This window comes from Pectinophora gossypiella, chromosome 18, assembly GCF_024362695.1.
Source record: "Pectinophora gossypiella chromosome 18, ilPecGoss1.1, whole genome shotgun sequence".
NCBI lineage: Eukaryota > Metazoa > Arthropoda > Insecta > Lepidoptera > Gelechiidae > Pectinophora > Pectinophora gossypiella.
In genome coordinates, this window is record NC_065421.1 from 11362008 (window position 1) to 11382916 (window position 20909).

At 37.2% G+C, this 20909-nt stretch overlaps 1 protein-coding gene and 1 non-coding gene across 3 annotated transcripts in view; both read left to right on the top strand.

The window, feature by feature from the left end:
- The window catches only part of LOC126375191 (papilin), a 146680-nt gene that overhangs the window by 66191 nt on the left and 59580 nt on the right, over positions 1–20909 (top strand). The window lies entirely within an intron of this gene.
- Trnam-cau (transfer RNA methionine (anticodon CAU)) lies at positions 7225–7297 on the top strand. Its single transcript has one exon. It is a non-coding gene; the product is annotated as a tRNA-Met (tRNA).

Here is a 20909-nt window from a genome sequence, read left to right on the forward strand (position 1 = left end):
CTTGCAGCCACTGTTGATACGAAGTCCTAAGATGGATATGATGAACCTTATGGTGATAAGGGATCAGCCTATCGCCCATAACATTAGTCCATCATGTTAGAGGACGCAATCCCTCTGTCGGTTTTTACGACATGCCCGGGAAGACAAGCAGCTGAACGTGTTCTATGTTTTTTATTTGCTCCCAGAACAGCATAGAAGCACAAATACTGATAACTACACGATTAACTTACATACATACATACATAAACTCACGCCCGTAATCCCTAATGGGGTGGGCAGAGCCACAAGTAATCAAAGACAACATGCAGGCACTGTTGATACGATGTCGTAAGCTGGATACTGAACTTGCTTCTATTATTAACCGTCGAAACATAAAGCAGCCGAATACTTGGCGTTTGGTTTAGTAAACTAACGTATTAGTTCAGCGTACGTAATAATAATTAGGCAATTTTGCGGTGATTATCCTAGGAACGAGGCAAGGCAATTAGCTCAGTTTGTTAGCAAACATTACGACCAGATTTGTTATTTGATCTGCCGATGTTCCGAGAAACGAATGCAGTACCAGCTGGAATTATTTACTGTCAATTAGGTATTCAAATTGTCTTCTTTTTTAGAAAAATCGATGATAATATGAAGTACCTAATATTGTTTTATGATATAATACAATACGAATATACTTTATTGCATAGAACATACAAAACAAGTTTTACACATATGGAAGAAAGATACAGTACTATTTGGTGGCCTTATTGCTTTTTTATGATGTTTAAGAGTATTATGTATTATCTACTTATTTGATATAAAAGTTAGTACATCAGAGCCCTGTTTATCAAAACTTACAAGTCCTGTACTAAAAAAAAATCTTGTAAAAATTAATTATTACAAGAATGTGTTTATCAAACTACACATGTAAATTACATGTTACAAGTGTCAATATATATTTTACAAGTATATTTTACAATCCCTCTACTTTTTTTGATAAACGTAATTTATTTACACTTACTTGTGAGTAAATTGTAGCTTATGAACGTGTAGACTTGTAAGTTTGATAAACACGGCACAGATAGAAGAAACAAATACTATGTGACGTACTTAATCCTACGGATATTTGAACAAAGCCAAAATACGTAACTCACTTTGAGGATCGTATTAAAAAAAACTAATTGTAAATGCTCTACTATTTCATATTCATTTTTAATTTTCGCACTTTATCATAGACCCACAAAACCCACTGACTAATCTATAAGTTATACAATAGGACCTGTTTGTCCCGCGTATTTTTTACCAATTCAAACGAAGGGTTAAGATAAAGTAGCATTTCCTTCTCAGAAGCCCTTTAAATGAGTATAAAAAGATCAGAAGTTTTTGTCCTGTTCAGGTGACATGACTTCCGTTGTAGTCGTGGATAAATCTGAGAATCTTGCATCCTCATTTGAATAAGAATCCTTCGAATGATAAAAATATCTGGGTGAAAATAGATGAGTCCTTTTAGGGGTGAGTGAACTAAGGAATGCCGACAAGTTGACTTTGTATTTTTGAATGAATTACGAATTTGTTGAACTCGAACGAATTGTGAACAGTGAAACTAAAAAAATATGTAAGACGATCTTTGACTCTACAAATTACATTAAATGTAAACATAAATTACGTTATAGTTGATATCTACCGTGTACGGTCACGAGCATCAAAATGCATACATTTTAGTACCATATCACATATATTTTTTTGACAAATTGCACCGTAAATCTCACTAAATGTCATATAAATGTTAGTGCGACAGAGTCCTAAAGTGGGTACATTATATTGCTCATGACTGTACCTTGTCGAGGAAATAAACTTTTTACTTACTTACTTACTAATTAATTGGTGCTAATTCCTATGGACACAATCAAATTTTATTTTAACCTGAGATTTTGATTTTGTTTTTTTTTTTGTCGTTTTTACCTGTCTCACAAAGTGATAGACAATGTCTTCATCGGAAATCGAACCGGAACCTCCAGATAGTGAGCTCAACGCTCTAACCACTAGACTATGGAGGCTGTTTATTTTATATTAACACTAGAAATATGTCTTTTACTAACACATATGAGGCAATGGTTACTTGTAATGAATATTTATATTATGATTATTATTAAGTTGCTTTATTCCTTTTTTTTGGTTTTTTTTTGGGCAGAAGACAAGAGGGAGACCACTGCCCTATTTTCCGTAAAAAGTAACATGGAGAGGAATGCTATACCGACAAGAGCCCTCTACTCTTTCTTTTTCTCTTTTAAAAAATAACAATAAAAAAGTTTATTTAGGTAAAATCTACGACACACATATACATTTACAACATTAAAACATTACTTACTTTATTAAACATTACTTTATTATTAAACATTTACTTTTCTTTCTTTTTTACTCTTACTCTCTTAAGAGTACTTTCGTACTCTTTCTATTTCTCTTTTCTTTCGTATTTTGTTACGTTATGTTAAGAGCGTGGCTCTTAAAATAGTGATGTGATGATTTCCTTTTAATAGATCACTAAGACCGGAATGGATATCTCTTGTATCTCGCGACGGTTTCTGATAACATCTGATCCTTAAGTAGTCCTTGGTATCAGATGTTGGGTAGAATGAAACTGGTTATTTTAATCCCCGTTCCCCTCTTATAAATGTCCTGTGTGTTGTTAAAATAGATGCCGAGTGAGAGCCCATGGCGCTCCCCATTTGTCCGGCCAAGTAGTTAATGCCATTTGCGGCAAATCCCGTCAGAAAATAAAATAAAATAGAACAAAATATTATGGATGTGACAGTAGCGTTTATAGGGTAGAACTGTAATTTAATGGAACGTATACTTATAAACTCATGCGTATTTCCCACCGGGGTAAGTAGAGATTATGGAATTCCATTTTCTTCAGACCTGACACACTTCTCTATACTTCTTTTTAATGGAGCACATTGTAAGTACTTATTTGATTTCCGTAATACAGGTAACGTGTTGTGTTGAGGTTTTTTGTATGACAGATTTTTTAAATACATTTTTTCCACAGTTCACCTTTCTATAAAGTTTAATAAGAATGAAAGAAAAGGAATTGAGTCAAGTTATATTATTAAGTTAGAATAACAACAAGTTCTTTCAATTAATTTCATTTCGGGTAATAATTAAGCCTACCTGGGGGGTTAAAAAGGCCACATATGAAACAATTCATCTACAAAAGCAATATTGCAATTTGACATTTGCGCGTATAAAAGTAAGTGCGCAATGCAATCTAATGTCAAATAGCAATATTGGTTTCTTAGATGAATTGCTTCGTTGTGGCCTTTTTAACTCCAATGGTCTGAAACTAGCTTGTCTAGTGGTTTTGTTAACAAAATTCACATCGGTATGTATTTTACAAAGGATTTTTTCGTGGTTTTTACGATAACGCGACAATAACTAGTTTTTGTTTTTGTTTTGGAGTAAAATAATAAAATAAAATAACCAATTTATTTTCATCCACATCGCAGTCGCAGGCTCCAGGGGTATAATTTTATGTAGTGCGAATTAAACCTGCGGTGTCAGCACTATGCGCATATACTTTGCGCATTTATAACGTGCGCATTATACTTTGCGCACTTTACACGCTAGAGTAATGACGACACATCATCTTACTGTTAGGACTACTTATTCTGACATAAGATTAATTATTTTAACTTAAAAAAATACAATAAAGAAAAATGTTGCAAAATGTATTAGTACTATAGGTTTCATTCAATATCAAACACGAGTTTGGATTTTATGTACTTAGGTACATTATAAAGCATTAAATAAATTAAATATAAGTATATATTACTTACTTATATAATATAAGTATTATATAAGTAAGTAGCGTAAGTAGAATATTTTTAGTAAACATTAAATTTAATGATTCTATAGGTATTGAAAATATAATTGAATACCGAGCAAACCTAAAGGATAATCCCAGAATCGGCCCTCCTGGTAATGACGGGAGGCGTTCCCTCCGGCGTGATTACCCCGGAGGCTTCATCACTGAAATATTGCCAGCCCGCAGAGGTCGCTGCACTCAGAAAAAAACAAAAAGTGCAAGTAATTGATAAACTCAAGTTATTTATGTTGGCGGAAGATCGTTCCTTTAATAACAAGACAAATTGACTTTCAAAATTATTCTTTCGTGTAATTTGAGTAATGGTTATCATATTTGGTTGATTGGGTGACTTTAAAGCCTAGTTCTCAGAGTCGATAGGGGGAGGCGTGGTAACCCAGTTGGTAGAACGCTTGCCTCTCACTTTGAAGTCGCAGGTTCGAATCCAGCACAGGCCCTAAATCAATGATTGACGAATTTGTTTTCGAATTCAAGTTTGGTTCTTAAATGATGATCACGTGCTCAGCAGTGAGGGAAAACATCACTTGACAACCTAGTCAAATGAGATACTTTTTACGAAACGTCAAAACGAAAGTTCTCTTCGGAATTTGTATGGAAATACTGTTCTGTGACGTCATCAATAAAAGCGGTCAAACGTCGCACGCATTGTTATTTAATTCATAAATAAAATTCAAAAAGTCGAAAAGTAAAACGGAATTTGATTTTAATCATCTTATAGACTGGCTTCTATTTTTAAATTAGCATTTTATAATTTATCTTTGACTTAGTCAAATATCATCATCCTCCGATTTAAAAAGCATAAAAGGCAATGGACTACTCATACAGACAGCCATTCTCGTCGCGTGTCTAACAGCGAATGCGCCCAACGACAGGTGATTCGTAATACGCATGCGTCAGGTGACCCCTCACCAGTGTATTTTGATCTATTTCACCACCCCTAGTAGCTTCACGTTAGGGAGGATGCACAATGAGGGACTTGTAGGCTACGTCCCCTAAAAATATTGATGGCGCGGTACATGGTTGCTTTCGTTTAACCTTCTAATTTCCTGAATAACAGGCAGATGATTATTTTTTCTTTGTTTTTGGGTATAAATAATTATATACCATATCTGAACCAAATATCAAATACCTAAGATTTTTTTTTACGAATACTGAGGGGAATGATTCAGACTATGATTCCGAGTTGATATCAAGTGGAATTTCCTGCCGGAAAATTAATGACAATTTCAGTGTTTTTTTTAATTATTTTCAGTTCCATACTTTTGCGACGGAAAAATCCACTTGATATCAACTCAGAATCTTGGACTGAATCATCCCTCAAAGTTTTCGTTACGATGTCACTAACACCCTGTATATGTCTCTGCCATTTCATTATATTTTTGAAGAATTATATACCCGACTTCGGAGTTCGGTGCTTCGGATTCCGGCCAAGTAGTTAATGCCATCTGCGGATCTACAATAAGTCACGTCAAAAAAAAAAAAAAAGGTGCTTCGGAGAGCACGTTAAGCCGTTGGTCCCGGCTATTAGCCGTAAAAACACCTCCACCAACCCGCAGTGGAGCAGCGTGGTGGAGTATGCTCCATACCCCCTCCGGTTGATTGAGGGGAGGCCCAGCAGTGGGACGTATATAGGCAGTTTATGTTATATACCCGACTAATGAGAAAATAGGTGATTATTCTAATTATCATGTTAAAACTGTAGAGCGCCTTCTATATTTTTTTTGGAAAACGTAGCCTTGAAAGTCCCTTATTGCCTGTTAGACTACCTACCATGAAGATTAATGTATTTGAGTTGCTACTACATAGTAAGTAGTAGTTTTAGTGGTTATTATTTCTGCAAATGTGTACAGTGTGCAATAAAGTGTTTTAATATTATTATTTGTAATGTTCTTTATTGAAGAGTAATGTGCAATTTTATGATTACCTGTGGGTTGTTCGTTGAACTTTCCGCGCTGTTTCTTAGAACTCGCAAATTCCTGGAATCCATCGCAACCAGGCTTGAAATTAGTTTGTCTTTTGCAGCGACAATTCTTTGAAGCGCTCACGGTACTAAAGTCATTGAATCGTGAAATTTTGATTGATTTCTTTGTTTTCGTGCCTATCAATCTGGATAATCAATTTTTACTCATTAGACTTAATAAAAATAAGACAATACTCTGTTCGATGTTCGATAGTTTTCCTGTTCTTATTGAAGTTTGTTTAAGTTTCTAAGACAGATAAGTTCGTGAACTTCTTAAAAATGTATTGCATATTTTTAAAATATAATTTTAATTGTTTCATATTCAATGTCTACACTACATCGATACCGTACGGCTAGTCCGATACATTACTCCCGGTACGGCCATCGTGCACGGGCTCTAACAACAAAACAAGCAACCACCTTTCAAGGCCAATAAAAATGGCGCGCGACAGGTACAGGTGGGCGCATGCGCCAGGTGTTCCCGCCAACTCCTTGCAACCTCTGCGCTCCTGGTAGCAGGCTGGCATCTTGCCACAGGTACGCTCCCAAGTAACCAGGTGACGGCGTTCTCACGTGGCCAAGTGGTGACCCTAACTTGACCTTGACATACCTCGCGTACCTTACCTTGCCTTACCTATGGATTCATCCATAGCTGAGATAGGTGAGCCGATTGCACCAGCTTGACGATTTTGAAACCTATTGTTAAGCGGTAAAGGCGAAAAGGGTGTGCAAGTACAGAAGGTAACGTTCCCACCACGTTTCCCATTCGAAGTTTGAAATAGAATCGTGTGTATGAAAAAAGTATCATTGAACTATTTTGAGAAAATTATTAGATATATAGTGTCAATTAAGTTAGGTACATATTTAGAAAATAATACACAAAGTACTAACTAATTAATTGGGCTAAAAAGTAAGATACCTATCTGAATATTTCACTTTTGTAATACCTAGGTTCATTACACTTTTATTTTCTACCTTATCGCTTACGCCATTAAAATCAGAAAACACGTAAGAAACTTCAGAACAAATCATAATTCAATCAAACTTGTGTTACGCTTGAATAGAAACTGAAACAAAAAAGAATATGAATACATAAATAACTACTTACTTCTAATTAATTTCTATCGTCGAAGTGATTTACGCGGTCACGTGACCGATTTTGATAAAACTTTGACGTCTATCAAAGTGATTGAGCGTGCGACATAGTTCTAATTTTTATTATGATTTACGGTAAAAAGTGTGTTTATAACATGGCGTGGCACTGTGCAATAAAATTGCAGTTGGCTGTTTTTTGAATTATTATTGTGTATTATCGCCATTATAACAGATTTTTTTGTAATCACAGGAAATGGGGTTATAAGGGATTGTTATATTTGACGTGACTTATCGTAGATTACCGGCCTCCGTGGTCCAGTGGTTTGAGCGTTGGACTCATGATCCGGAGGTCCCGGGTTCAAATCCCGGCGGGGACACATCATGAAAATCACTTTGTGATCCCTAAGTTTGGTTATAACGCATTACAGGCTGATCACCTGATTGTCCGAAAGAAAGATGATCCGTGCTTCGGAAGGCACGTTAAATCGGTGGTCCCGGTTACTACTTACTGATGTGAGTTAGTTGTCGTTACATGAGCCATGTCAAGGGCCTTTCGCGGGTCAATAGTAACCCTGACGCCAGGGTTGATGGGTTCGGTAATCCACCTCACAACCCACACGATAGAAGATGAAGATTGTAGATATGCTGCATATAGCATTAACTGGGGGACCGCTGAGGGCTTTTACCCAATATAGTTACAATATAGTTACTGTAATATCATAACTAGTATCTGAGTATTTGGTATTTTTTGCATATTTTAAGCAGCTGTAGGGTAATTTTACCTCTGACTAAAAATGGTACTCAAAAATATAGTAGAGTGTTCGATGGGGCGGGGATAATTCATTCATCGTGGGATGAATGTGACTCTGGCTACCCAATGAGGGACTTTCTAACATTTTCTATCACTATGTCGGTAACATTTTCTATCACTATGAATCGTCAATTTTTATATAAAATATATGATGTACTTAGAATTTTTCTGAATGTCTCAACCTGAATAGCCAAGCCAGGGACAGTAACTGCAAGAAAATGGCCGGCACAGGGCCTTAGACGTTCTTAAAAAATGTTGTAATAAAAATTCAGAAGTTCGAAATTGAAAACCTCGAAATTCTTTATTAAGTAATTCGCTACAAGCGCAAGGATCCCGGGTTCATCAGCCTGGGCGGTGGACTGTAACGGCCGTCGCCAATTAATTAGTGTCACCCATAAAGTCTAGTCTGGTCGGAATCATCCACCGTGACCTGGCTAGACCCCACAATTCGATTTGCGTTTTTTTAGGCCTAGCTTCATTGTGATTACCTGATTGTCTGATGATTTCTGCCGTTCGTTTAACTTTTCGAAATGATTAATTTAAGTGTGATTAATGAGGAAATCTTTTAATTTTGATGTGGACGTAATTATGGTCACAGGCTGTACGGTCATTGTTCATTAGCATTCAACTTTGGATGCCTTCAAGCCTGATGCATTTGTGAAGAAACACACACTATTTATCGCGTCAACTATTATCAGTGATTCGCTATTTTTACTTATCTTAAACGCACTTCGAGTGGAATAATGGCAAGAGGATAATGATATATTATACTTAATTACAAAATTTGTGCAGATTGTTTTACAATATGTTATGGCTATTTTTAACGGCCTCTATGGTCCAGTGGTTGAGTGTTGGACTCACGATCCGGAGGCCCCGGGTTCGAATCCCGGTGGGGGGACATATCACAAAAATCACTTTGTGATCCCTAGTTTGGTTAGGACATTACCTGATTGTCCGAAAGTAAGATGATCCGTGCTTCGGAAGGCACGTTAAGCCGTTGGTCCCGGTTACTACCTACTGATGTAAGTAAGTAGTCGTTATATGAGCCATGTCAGGGGCCTTGGCGGCTCAATCATTGCCCTAACACCAGGGTTGATGAGGCTGGTATTCCACCTCACAACGCACACGATAAGAAGGATGGCTATTTTTATGGCTATACCTTATGTGTCATGTTATTTTGGATAAATATTTTTATCTCATTGTAAAACCACATATACATACTCGTAAATAAACTACAACACTTTATGTCAGCGGTTTGAAGTTTTAAGTTTGTCTAAAAACGTAGTTTTCGTCTTTGCGATGCTTAAGCTTATGTGTAAAAATTCCCATGTGAAAAGATGTAACACTAGATAAGGCTGAAGACCCCAAAAACAATAGCTAAAGTGGTCAATGAGCAATAAACTTGTAAAAGACCGCTCATCACTTTGACAACGCTACTCGGAACGGCGCCGTAAATCAATTTATTAGCACTTTTACTAGTTAAGTGCTGAGTCTGTTTTTTAATTGTCAATTTCAGGGTATACAGGGTGTTAGTGACATGATCCTGAGTTGATATCAAGTGGAATTTTCCGTCGCGAAAGTATAGAGCTGAAAATAATTAAAAAAAAACCCAAAAATTTTCATGAATTTTCCGACAGGAAACTCCACTTGATATCAACTCAGAATTATGGTCTGAATCGTCCCCCTCAGTATTCATTACGGTGTCATCATAACGAATACTGGAGGGGGATGATTTAGCTCATTATAATGATTTAATATCCAGTGGAATTTTCTATTGTAAAACTACAGAATTGAAAAAAAATTAAAAAAAGACACAAAATATACCAAAATTCTGTATATAATGGCCCCGATTCCTGCAGACGCCGCCTAATTTTATTTTAAGTTATATCCGTCATTTTCATATCCCTCGAAAAGGAAAGGGACGGATGATTCACAGCTTTTAATTTTAGGAAGAATGAGTAAATGAATGAATAACCCGGGCGAATCAAAAGGTACGTCGCTGGTATGCAATCCGTTTGACGTGCTGTCTACTTAACTGTGTCGGGTTATTGACGGATGAAAAATTTTTAGACGGTTGGTTTAGATTTGTGCTTAAAATTGACGTGTGTTCCATAAATTTTATGCTTGTCGATTACCCGTCCCTTTCCTTTTCGGCGGATAAGAAAATGACAGATATAACTTAAAATAAAATTAGATGGTATTTACAGGAATTAGCACCATTAATCTGTTAAATAAGAATAAAGTAATAAATCATTACGCTATTACTAGATAAGAATTAAAAATGTACCCAGAGAATTAGAATAATCTCATGTACTTAGTAAAGAGACTTTTTGTAATTATTTCTTTTTTATTTTGGTTCAATAAAGTGTATTTGTATTGTATTGTTGTATTGTATGTAGGTAACTCATACAGTTAGACATTAACCAAAACCTAATTTCCCAGACAGATTTTTCTGTCCCTATTTTTTCTAAATGTTACCTTAAAATACAATAAAGCAAGTGCTTTAACAAGGACATAACGTTGTCCTTACTGAATTTAAAACGAAACAATTCCTTTTCTAACAAGAGACAGGGTGCTAATAATGTTTTACATTTCACCGGAACTAGCATACCAAAACAAATAACACTAAGCTATAAAGTTTCATTACATATACCATTTTAATAGTTTAATGGAGAGTGACAAATTTTTCAGTGCGTTTTAACTTTTTGGACAATTACGACCACCCAATTTGAACAATGTCTGTTGCGACTATAAAACATCATAATTATTTCAACTTAAAGACCTAGTTCTCAGCCTAATTCAGCCATAAATAGATATGTGACATCATCATTCTAGTTTAGATTTAAACTCAACAGGCGTCAAATTGATTATGGTCACATTATGGTAATATTTAAGGAGAGCCAGAACCAAATTGTTTTGTCAATTTCTATGGTTCTCAGATGAAAGACGTGGTCTTTTAAGTCTATCGATAGGTATACAGTGCGTTAGTGACATCGTACCGAAAACTTTGAGGGATGATTCAGACCATGATTCTGAGTTGATATCAAGTGGAATTTTTCGTCGCAAAAGTATGGAACAGAAAATATTAAAAAAAAACACTAAAATTGTAATGAATTTTCCGACAGGAAATTCCGCTTGATATCAACTCAGAATCATGATCTGAACCATCCCGCTCAGTATTCCATACGATGTTAAGAATACAGGTATTCTTAAACTAAGCATAACATATTGACTACACAATCACCGAGGTGACGTGGGCGTCGTGTTAGGTCACACTCGTGAACCTAGCACCAAATATTTCATTGACCTGTACTCCTAATATGGACCTTGACAATAGGTTACTAATCCTGCTTGCCATGCGTGCTTAAATCATGCCAAGTTACTTAATTCACTAGAGTAATAGACTTGTGAGTTGTGTCTTTACACATTGTCACAATCTTACAGCCACACTTGAAATAATTTTGTACGGCCAAGTAGTTAATGCCATTTGCGGCAAATCTACAATAAGTCAAGTCAAAAAAAAATCTTGAAATCGTAACTATTACAACTTCGTAAGTGGGTATAACCCAATTTTACAGGAGAAGGAAAAACGTCTGAGAAAAAGTTTTGTTAGACACTTTTAAATAGGAGTGAAAGTAGACTTACGAAAAAGATTTATAATGCTGGTGTAAGTTGTAGAGTTAGAAGAGGTAGGCTTAGATGTACATATCGCGATGAGATCCAGGATGTTTTAAAGAAAGGTCTGGTCATGTGTACACTAAACCGGCGAGCATGCATGAAGTCTTTGATGAGAGTGGAAGAAGCGAAGGTTTACCAATCTCAACAACCCTGTTGTCAGGGTTGCTATTGAACCGCCAAAGGCCCCTTACATGACTCATGTAACGACTACGTACTTACATCAGTAAGTAGTAACCGGGACCAACGGCTTAACGTGCCTACCGAAGCACGGATCGTCTTACTTTCGGACAATCAGGTGGTCTGCCTGTAATGTCCTAACCAAAATGATTCGAACCCGGGACCTCCGGATCGTGAACCCAACGCTCAACCACTGGACCACTGAGGCCGTCAGAAAGTGCCGTTAGAAGCGAAAGTGGTGTGTCAGGAATAGGCAGGATCGTAGTAAGTGGTATTCCGTGCGTCTCTGCTTACCCCTACGGGAAATGGGCGTGATGCATGTGTGTACTCTTATACATTCACGCACTTTATACATAGTAAAAGTAATCAAATGCTCTATCTATAGACCATACCTATGTTTAGAGCATTTCGCTATAGACGTGGCTATGATTTCAGCCTGCCACAGACCACCAGGTCAACGCTCCAATCTGACGTCATTTTCCATAAAATCTAGACATTTTTTATTGTTTTTGGCTGTTTTATCATAAACGCCTTTTTTACATCGTTATATCATAAACATGTTGCTACAGTTTGACGGTGGTAATAACTTTCTAGAGCTTTGAGCTTTTCAAAAGGTCTCTGACTTCAGAGTGTCGAGAAAATCTTTATTAAATAAATATGTCTGTAGGAACCTTGTCCCTACTCTTCACACTTCGTCCACAGATGGATTGCGGAGTGAGTACAGGGGGGGTTAAAATGGCCACATCTAAGCAATTCATTTAAGAAAGCAATGTTGCAATTTAACATTTGCTCATATAAAAGTAAGTGCGCAAACAAATGTCATGTCAAATAGCAATATTGCTTTCTTAGATGAATTGCTTCGATGTGGCCATTTTAAGCCCCAGTTGTTCGTTATTGATAGGTATATTAATAAATCACAATATCATCTTTTTTATTGCACACACATTCACAAGACACTAATACTCTTCTTCTATCGTGTGGCTTGTGAGGTGGAGTACCAACCTCATCAACCTTGGGGTCAGGGTTACTATTGAGCCGAGATATAGGTTACTTACTTACATCAGTAAGTAGTAACCGGGACCAACGGCTTAACGTGCCTTCCGAAGCACGGATCATCTTACTTTTTGGACAATCAGGTGATCAGCCTGTAATGTTCTAACCAAACTAGGGATCACAAAGTGATTTTTGTGATATGTCCCCACCGGGATTCGAACCCGGGACCTCCGTATCGTGAGCCCAACGCTCAACCACTGGACCACGGGGGCCGTTCCCGGCCGGCCGTACACTAATACTTATAAGTACATTACAATATATAAATTACTACTTACACACACAATCATCTCATCATACTTTTACATTTAAGTACATTTGTAACCATCCAAAAATCGCCATTCAAATTCAAACACTTGTCATAGTTAAACCAAAGGTAAGACCTCTGTTTAAACCAACAGTTATTTTTAACCGTCTCTTTGAGGAGTTCTTTGAAGATCGCACGCAAAATTTTACGACGTTCCAATGTAAGAAACGATGTAATCATAAACTTGTCTTCATACTTATTATTTGACGAGGGTTTCATAGCCTTTACAGACTGTGTGTTGTGGATGAAGGATCATGCTCGAAGAGTTTTGACGTGGAAATTATTTAGGTATATATGAAAATACTCACTTCTTTAGTGGGCATGAAAATAAAACTATATATGCTTACAGTAAAACACAATGTACGAATCGATTGATGAATGTAGCGGAAGCAAGAGAAGTATGTGAGGAATTCAGGATCGAAGCAAATGGAATTCGGACATTCCCAACTCAAGTATCCTCGTTACTTACTGGGAAGTCCTATCCACGAACAACTGTTAAGTATGTACTTTCAGAAATAAATGACTTTTTATTTTATTTTATTTTTTAATTCCGTAGTCTGCTTACCCCGGTAGGAATAGGCGTAGCGCAGGACCGATCGTCGTGGAGATCCTTGGGGGAAGCCTATGCCCAGCAGTGGGCGTCGTACGGCTGATGATGACGAATATCTATGTATGTATACAGTAAAACATGACGAGTCAGTTTTACTTATGTGTAGTGTAAATTAAAAACATGTTTGACAACCAAAATATGGAAACATTTTTAATACTATTTAACTATTTATTACTGTTATACGCGTGTGTCACTGTTGAATTCATCATCATCATCAGCCCATTGACGTCTCCACTGCAGGGGCACGGGCCTTTCCTATGGATGGATACGAGTAGGGAGAACGGGCCTTAAACATCACGCGGACCCAGTGCAGATTGATGGTTATTAACTACTGTTAATGCAGCCGGGACCAACGACTTAACGTGCCTTCCGAAGCACGGAGGAGCTCGAGCTGAAAACTTTTTTTTTGTGGTCACACATCCTATGGCCTTTGCGAAAGTTGTTTAACTTCAACAATAGCAGACCGAGCGCGTTTACCGCTGCGCCACCGAGCTCCTCACTGCTGAATTATTCATCAGACGGGATTAAATTGTCGTCCACCACCACCTTATGGTCATTCTAATGAACATCCTCTATGCTTTTTTGTAATTGGTCTGTGAAAAGTAATATAAAATACTACTCGTCTGTTATAAAAAACTTAAACCTAAAATGATAATAATATTTCAAAGAAACTACGATACACATATATTATGTTATATTGTGTAAGTAACTGTAGTTACTTACCTACACAATTTAACAACATTATTCACAAAAAAACGAAAGTATCAACCCATCTGGATCAGAATTTGGACGCAGCAATACGGATTTCGCATTAAATTTATGAGTGTTATGTTACGTCTGTTCGTTCACCACCGTGGGCGATGTGCGCTGAAATCTAGATAGTTTTATATATACTAGATGAGCCATCGATCGAAACGGATCCATTCATGTCGACTAACCGATATACACTATGTAACAATAGACAGGACTCGCTTTTGGAGCTAATGACAATAGGTCGATAAGGAGCGGTCGAAACGGTCGACGAGTCATTAGGTCGTTGTGTTATAATGAACGACTTTCCAGGGTACGTTCCCCAAAAATAATATAGATGGCGCTGTCGAGATTAAACCTGTTTTCGCATTACTCGGGTACTAACATAATTATTAAATAATACAATGTACTTCCTACTACTACTTAGGCCCTGCGCAGACGACAGACTATCCGTGACGCACTTTTTAGTCTGTGAAAATATAACCTATGCAATTATATGCAGTAACGCGCCGGACTTTTTGCGCGTCGTGTGCGTTACTTTATATAATTGCATAGGTTATATTTTCACAGACTAAAAAGTGCGTCACGGATAGTCTGTCGTCTGCGCAGGGCCTTAATGGCAAAAGCTTAAGTATATAAAAATATAATTATGTAAACTGTACTTATAGGATTATGTTCTTACGTAGGTATATTGCTTTTCTTTATTTTTAATAGAATAGTAATGGGTGGAAGATGTAATTATGCCTGGGTGTAATAAAAAAAGGTCATAATTTAGGCCAAAACCAAAGATAAGATAATATAAAAGACGCATATTGGCACACAGTATATTAAGTAACGCTTATTAATCATGCAGTTAGTGATCATGACAATCGACAGTTAAAAATGTAGGCGATTAACAATGTCTTCTCATTTTACCTTACATCACCTTATGTGAATTCCATACATTTTCACCACTATTACTGTCCATTGTCATACTCGTTTGCAGCTTGGCTAAGGCCTCTGTGCCCAGCAAGTATTGTGAAGTAAAGTTACAGATATGTTTAACTGTGACCCTTCTTGGAAAACACAACTAATCTTCTTCTATCGTGTGGGCTGTGAGGTGAATTACCAACCTCATCAACCCTGGTGTCAGGGTTATTATTGAGCCGCCAAAGGCCCCTGACATGGTATCTTAATTTATATCTATGCTCCAATTCATGATGTTTCACTGAAAGATCGATGTGTTGAAAAAGCAAATAAGCAGTGGGTGGTTCACAGATCTAGTCGATTGTTTGTTTTCACTTTCAAAGTGTTCTCAATCGATATTTTATTTCAGACTATCTCGCAACAATTTAGGTAACATAGTTTTGTTTTATGTTCATACTGTAGTGGGTGTATTTAAACGTAGGTGCTTTTATTCTTGCGACAATGCAATGCAATTAATTATTTGATTTGGAAATAAGTACTTATAGTATTTGGTAAATCTTCTTGAAGCTTTGTATTGATTGCACAAAAAGTGAAAAACTACGCAACAGAGTTAGTTTTTAATCATTTTTATTTGATACCATCGGGTTTTTATGTATCCTCCAATTGTTTCGTGAGGTTATAGGTATCCCTTAACTATTAGTGATATATCTCTCATCTCTATCACGCTAGGCGATGTACTGTATATTTGTCCTGCTGTCATTCTAGTCATTCTACGAGGGCTGTGGGCATCTAGGTGTTGGCGATGCTGTAGCAGAGTACAAACTCTGCATATACTGGCCTTTCGTTCTGACCGTCAATCAATTTAAATTACGAAATTCTCATTCAGACTCATTGCATCCCCAACCTTCATAAGATCAACATAAATATATTCCTATACTGTTTAGCTCTCGCCGTGCTCTCTAATTCTGGATTTGTTTGTGAAGTGTTATTAATAAACTATATATATTCCTGCTTGCTGCTTGCCTGTATTTCGTCATCGTTATCACCAATCATCCTACTGCTCTGCCGGCACGTCGGGATACCATCCCCACCACCCATAATGCCGCAATGCTTCTCACGGTGTGTTGTTGTTGACGGCACTTTTGTTCATCATCATCATCATCTCCCTAGCATTACCCCGTTTTTCACAGGCTCCGTTTACCCAACCTGAAGATTTGGCAGGTCCGGTTTTACAGAAGCGACTGCCTGTCAGACCTTCCTATTAAATTTATAACACTCATCTTCATAATATTCTTCAGAAATCAGTTTAACAAAATTAAACAGTCATCCTCTTAATGCATCCTCTTATTGCTTCTATGCTGTTCTGGGAGCAAATAAAAAACATAGAAAACGTTCAGCTGCTTGTCTTCCCGGGCATGTCGTAAAAACCGACAGAGGGATGGTGTCATCTAACATGATGGACTAATGTTATGGGCGATAGGCTGATCCCTTATCACCATAAGGTTCATCATATCCAGCTTACGACATCGTATCAACAGTGGCTGCAAGTTGTCTTTGATTACTTGTGGCTCTGCCCACCCCATTAGGGATTACGGGCGTGAGTTTATGTATGTATGTATGTATCCTCTTAATGCAAAAATCGACACATTGTAATATTAATCCAAGGCTTGTTATTCCGTCACACGTAAGCGGATTACCGGCGCAGGCGCAATGACGCGGCATTGCGCACGCGAAATCGATTATCCAGGATTAATTCATTGTCACATGGGTCTTTGTACATTTGGAAACTCCGGTAGTAGGGTCAATGTTGTCGGAGAAAATTCAATAAAAAATTACCTTAGTAAAAAATGCAAATTCTGAAAAATCCAGTCCAAAAATAGTCGTTATAAAACTCATATTCTTAGTCGCTATTGGGGTGGACAGGTACAGAGGTTGTCTTAAGACAACTTGCAATTACTTAAATCCAGCTGTATCTAGTATAACAAATTGAATGACACAAAAAGAAAGGCGTGCCAACAAAGATTAAGTGTAGATTAATGTTTATAATCCAGACTGTGCTAATAACAGACAATTGTCTTGATTAATTAGTGACAGCGGCAGACAGTGGCTGTGTGGGTGTTCTGTCTCCAAGGGGATAATTACAATGTGTTCCTAAGAGGTTAGACAGGCATAATTGTAACACTAGATACAAAACCAAAATTGCTCAAACATTTTTTTTTTATTTTAGTTCTGTGCTATAAAGTATATTTGATTGATTGATTTATTTGAGATTAAATTGGAAGAAAAAAATGATTTACGGGGATTTGTATCCTTAGTTTACACTTAAAGTACTTCAACATCACTAATAAGTCGTTTTCTAAATTTAGGCACGCCCGGGAAGTAGGCAATATCGTCAACAAAAATATTTAATTTTGCTCGTCTAACGACAGTTCAATCGAATAGTGTTGACGAAATCAAAATTCACGCCATACACTTAGAGTATGAGTCAGCAAGCCATAAAGAATGCATACTGGGCAATAACCATCCATCACTGCAGACGTGCCGGCGCGGGCGCAGCGGCGGCGCAGACTTCAGACTTCGGTTGTCCAGGCGAAAAATAATTATTCATTAAGTACTTAAGTACTCTTTTACAAGTCAATGTGGGGAAGACCGTCTGGGCTAAAAGACCGTATATTGCAAATAACTTCTAAATTTGAATAACTAGCGCCTTACGTCTCTGTCTATAAAACAGTCCCTAAAGAGCCAGTCCGAACTAAAAACCGTAGACGGCGCTAGTATGATTAGTATGGACAATATCGGTCCTGCAACTTTTTTTACCATTTCGCGCTTCAGAATGCAGTAGCCAGTGGCGGATTTTTGATCAAAAAAAGTGGCAAATCGGAGGATTTTCAGAAGTTTTTCTGATCACTTAGGTTATTTATTGATCCATTAATATATTCGTTAAACAGAATGCAGGAATATAGCTTTTATTTAGAATTTATCATCATCATCAATTTAAGAGCCACGCTCTTGTCGGTGCAGCATTTCTGTAAAATACTCTCCATGCTACTTTTTTAGGGAAAAATAGGGCAGTGGTTTCCCTCTTGCCTTCCGCTCCGCAGTACTCTGTCTGACGCGAGTGGGATGGCGCCCAGAGTAGTCTATTACAAAGCCATACTAGGACTCCTGTCCTCTGCCTCTGAATAGTACTGACAGTTACTGCTGCCCTCTGTCAGGTTCCAGGTTACAGTCCCTGTGACATGCCCCTTCCGTCCTGCATTGCCGTACCGATGGCTCCCATCTCCGCCTCTGCAGCCATTGAGGTCACCCGTATCCCTGGGCAAGGGTTCTACGTTATACCCCGTAGGTCTGGGTCCCTATTCGAACTCAGCCACCATCTTACTCCGGCCTACTGAAGTAAGAGAATTTATACCCATGTGAAATTTTAAATTAGAAAATATAATAGTTGGGAAGACCGTCTACATTAAGAGAGGGAAGTCCGTCATATGCCGATCTTGCCTCAATCCAGACATTGTCAACTATTACAGCAGAGCGTATTTTATGCAAGACTAGTGAGATAGCATTTTGTGTCCCATTCTGTTAATATTTTGTGTTTGTGTATGTTCACATTATAAATCTTACTGACTTATACCTAATATTAAGTAATATGTGTACGTCACATAGTCTACCACCAGACAATCAAGACGCTTTTTAGTGACACCTCATTTGTTTAACTCTGATAAGTGCTTCAGGGGTTGGGAGGGAACAAACGTGTATACACACATACATACATACATAGCGCATAACCCTCTCTTTGCTTCACCGCAGTCGGGTAAACAATATGACGAAATGTTTACAACCACTGTCACCAAAGATATGCCGGTCTTGCCTTGTTTTACAAAATAATCATTTATCTGTGTAATGAAAGCCTTATTCATAAATCGGTAAAGTACGTATCAGAATGGCATTGCTGGTTCACCGCCTGAAAGTATTTTCATATGTCTAGGCCTACGATTTCTTACTAATAATGCGTTTTTTCTTTTGTGGACGGACTTGCCTCACACTGCATTGGAAGACCGTCTACTTGGCATGTTTTAAAAAAAACGATTGTATATCAAAAGATTACGGCGCTTTCTCTTATATTTAGACTTATAAACATAGCCAAGTAAATTATTTATCATACCCGATCATATAACTTGATCTACAAATGATATCTTCTTCAATAAACTTAGTCAAACTCAAATTTTAGAACAGTATGCCGGTCTTCCCCACATTGACCTTATATGGTTAGAGTAACGAGAAACTGTTGGTTAAAGTTTTTTTGACGTGGCTTGTTGTCGCCGAACGAAGTAAATACTCCTTTGGCCAAAACTCTAAATCCTTTTAAAAAAACATAATGGCGAACATTTTTAAAAAGAAAATAGAAAAGAAGACAGTTGACGATCGGGAACGAAAAGGATTGGTCATGGTTGAACTAGATATATTTAATTATATTAGCCGTATTGAATAAACTGGTAATTGGTAGTTAATCGAAACAAACATATAAGTGTATAATGAATGTTGGATGTTGTCGCCGAACGAAGTAAATTCTCCTTTGGCTAAAACTCTATGGTCCAGTCCTACAATAAAGAAACACAAGTACACAATGGCCGACATTTTTAAGAAGAAAACAAGTATAGATGACAATTGAAGATCGCGCGCGAAAAGGATTGGTCATGGTTGAACTACGTAATTATATTTAGCCATATTGAATAAATACTGGTAATTGGTAGTTAATCGAGACAAATGTAAGTCAATAATGAATGTTGGATGTCAATATAAATGTGCATGAACTAATATGGCTTTTCTATAATAGGCTTATCTTTAAAAGTAGATAGGAAGGGCATACATTTCCATCAGAGAAGTCCATACATCTTATTTATCAAAATTCAGTAACCTATGCAATAACAATACAAAGTTGCGTACCGTTACCCATTCAGCCACCCACTTCGATTAAACAAAAAAAAACTAGCCAAGTGCGATATGAATTTTGACAAAAAGAGTTCTGCAAGAAATTGAAAAAAGTGTTTTTGAGGGAACCATTTATAAAACGAATAGAATAGAATATTCGTTTATTGCTTAAATGTGTTACATAAGTGGTAGTAAATAAATTCACTCCCATTTCCCACCGGGGTAAGCAGAGACTATGGAATTCCATTTGCTTCGATCATGGCACCTGTTGCTTCCTCCACATTCATAAATCGCTAAACAATCGCGAAACTAAACCTTTTCTAAGGACATCTCCAATTTGGTCAATCACTTTGTGATCCCTAGTTTGTTTAGGACATTACAGGCTGATCACCTGATTGGCCTAAAATGCACGTTAAGCCGTTGGTCCCGGTTATTACTTACTGATGTAAGTACGTAGTCGTTACATGAGTCATTTCAGGGGCCTATGGCGGCTCAGTAATAACCCTGACACCAGGGTTGATGGGGTTGGTACTTCACCTCACGATCCACACGATAGAAGAAGAGAAGATTTGGTCAATGTAAGTCCTTCTAGGTTTTGGTCTTCTTCTAGGTTATTTGGGTCTTGGTAGTAAATGTATAATTTTCACACATTTTGCTTAAAGTAGCATGCAAAAATGTTTTGTTATATGATACGACTCCCTAATCGAATGTAAAAAGAACATTATAATTATAAATTGAATATCAGACGGTTATCACAGGAAATAATATAAT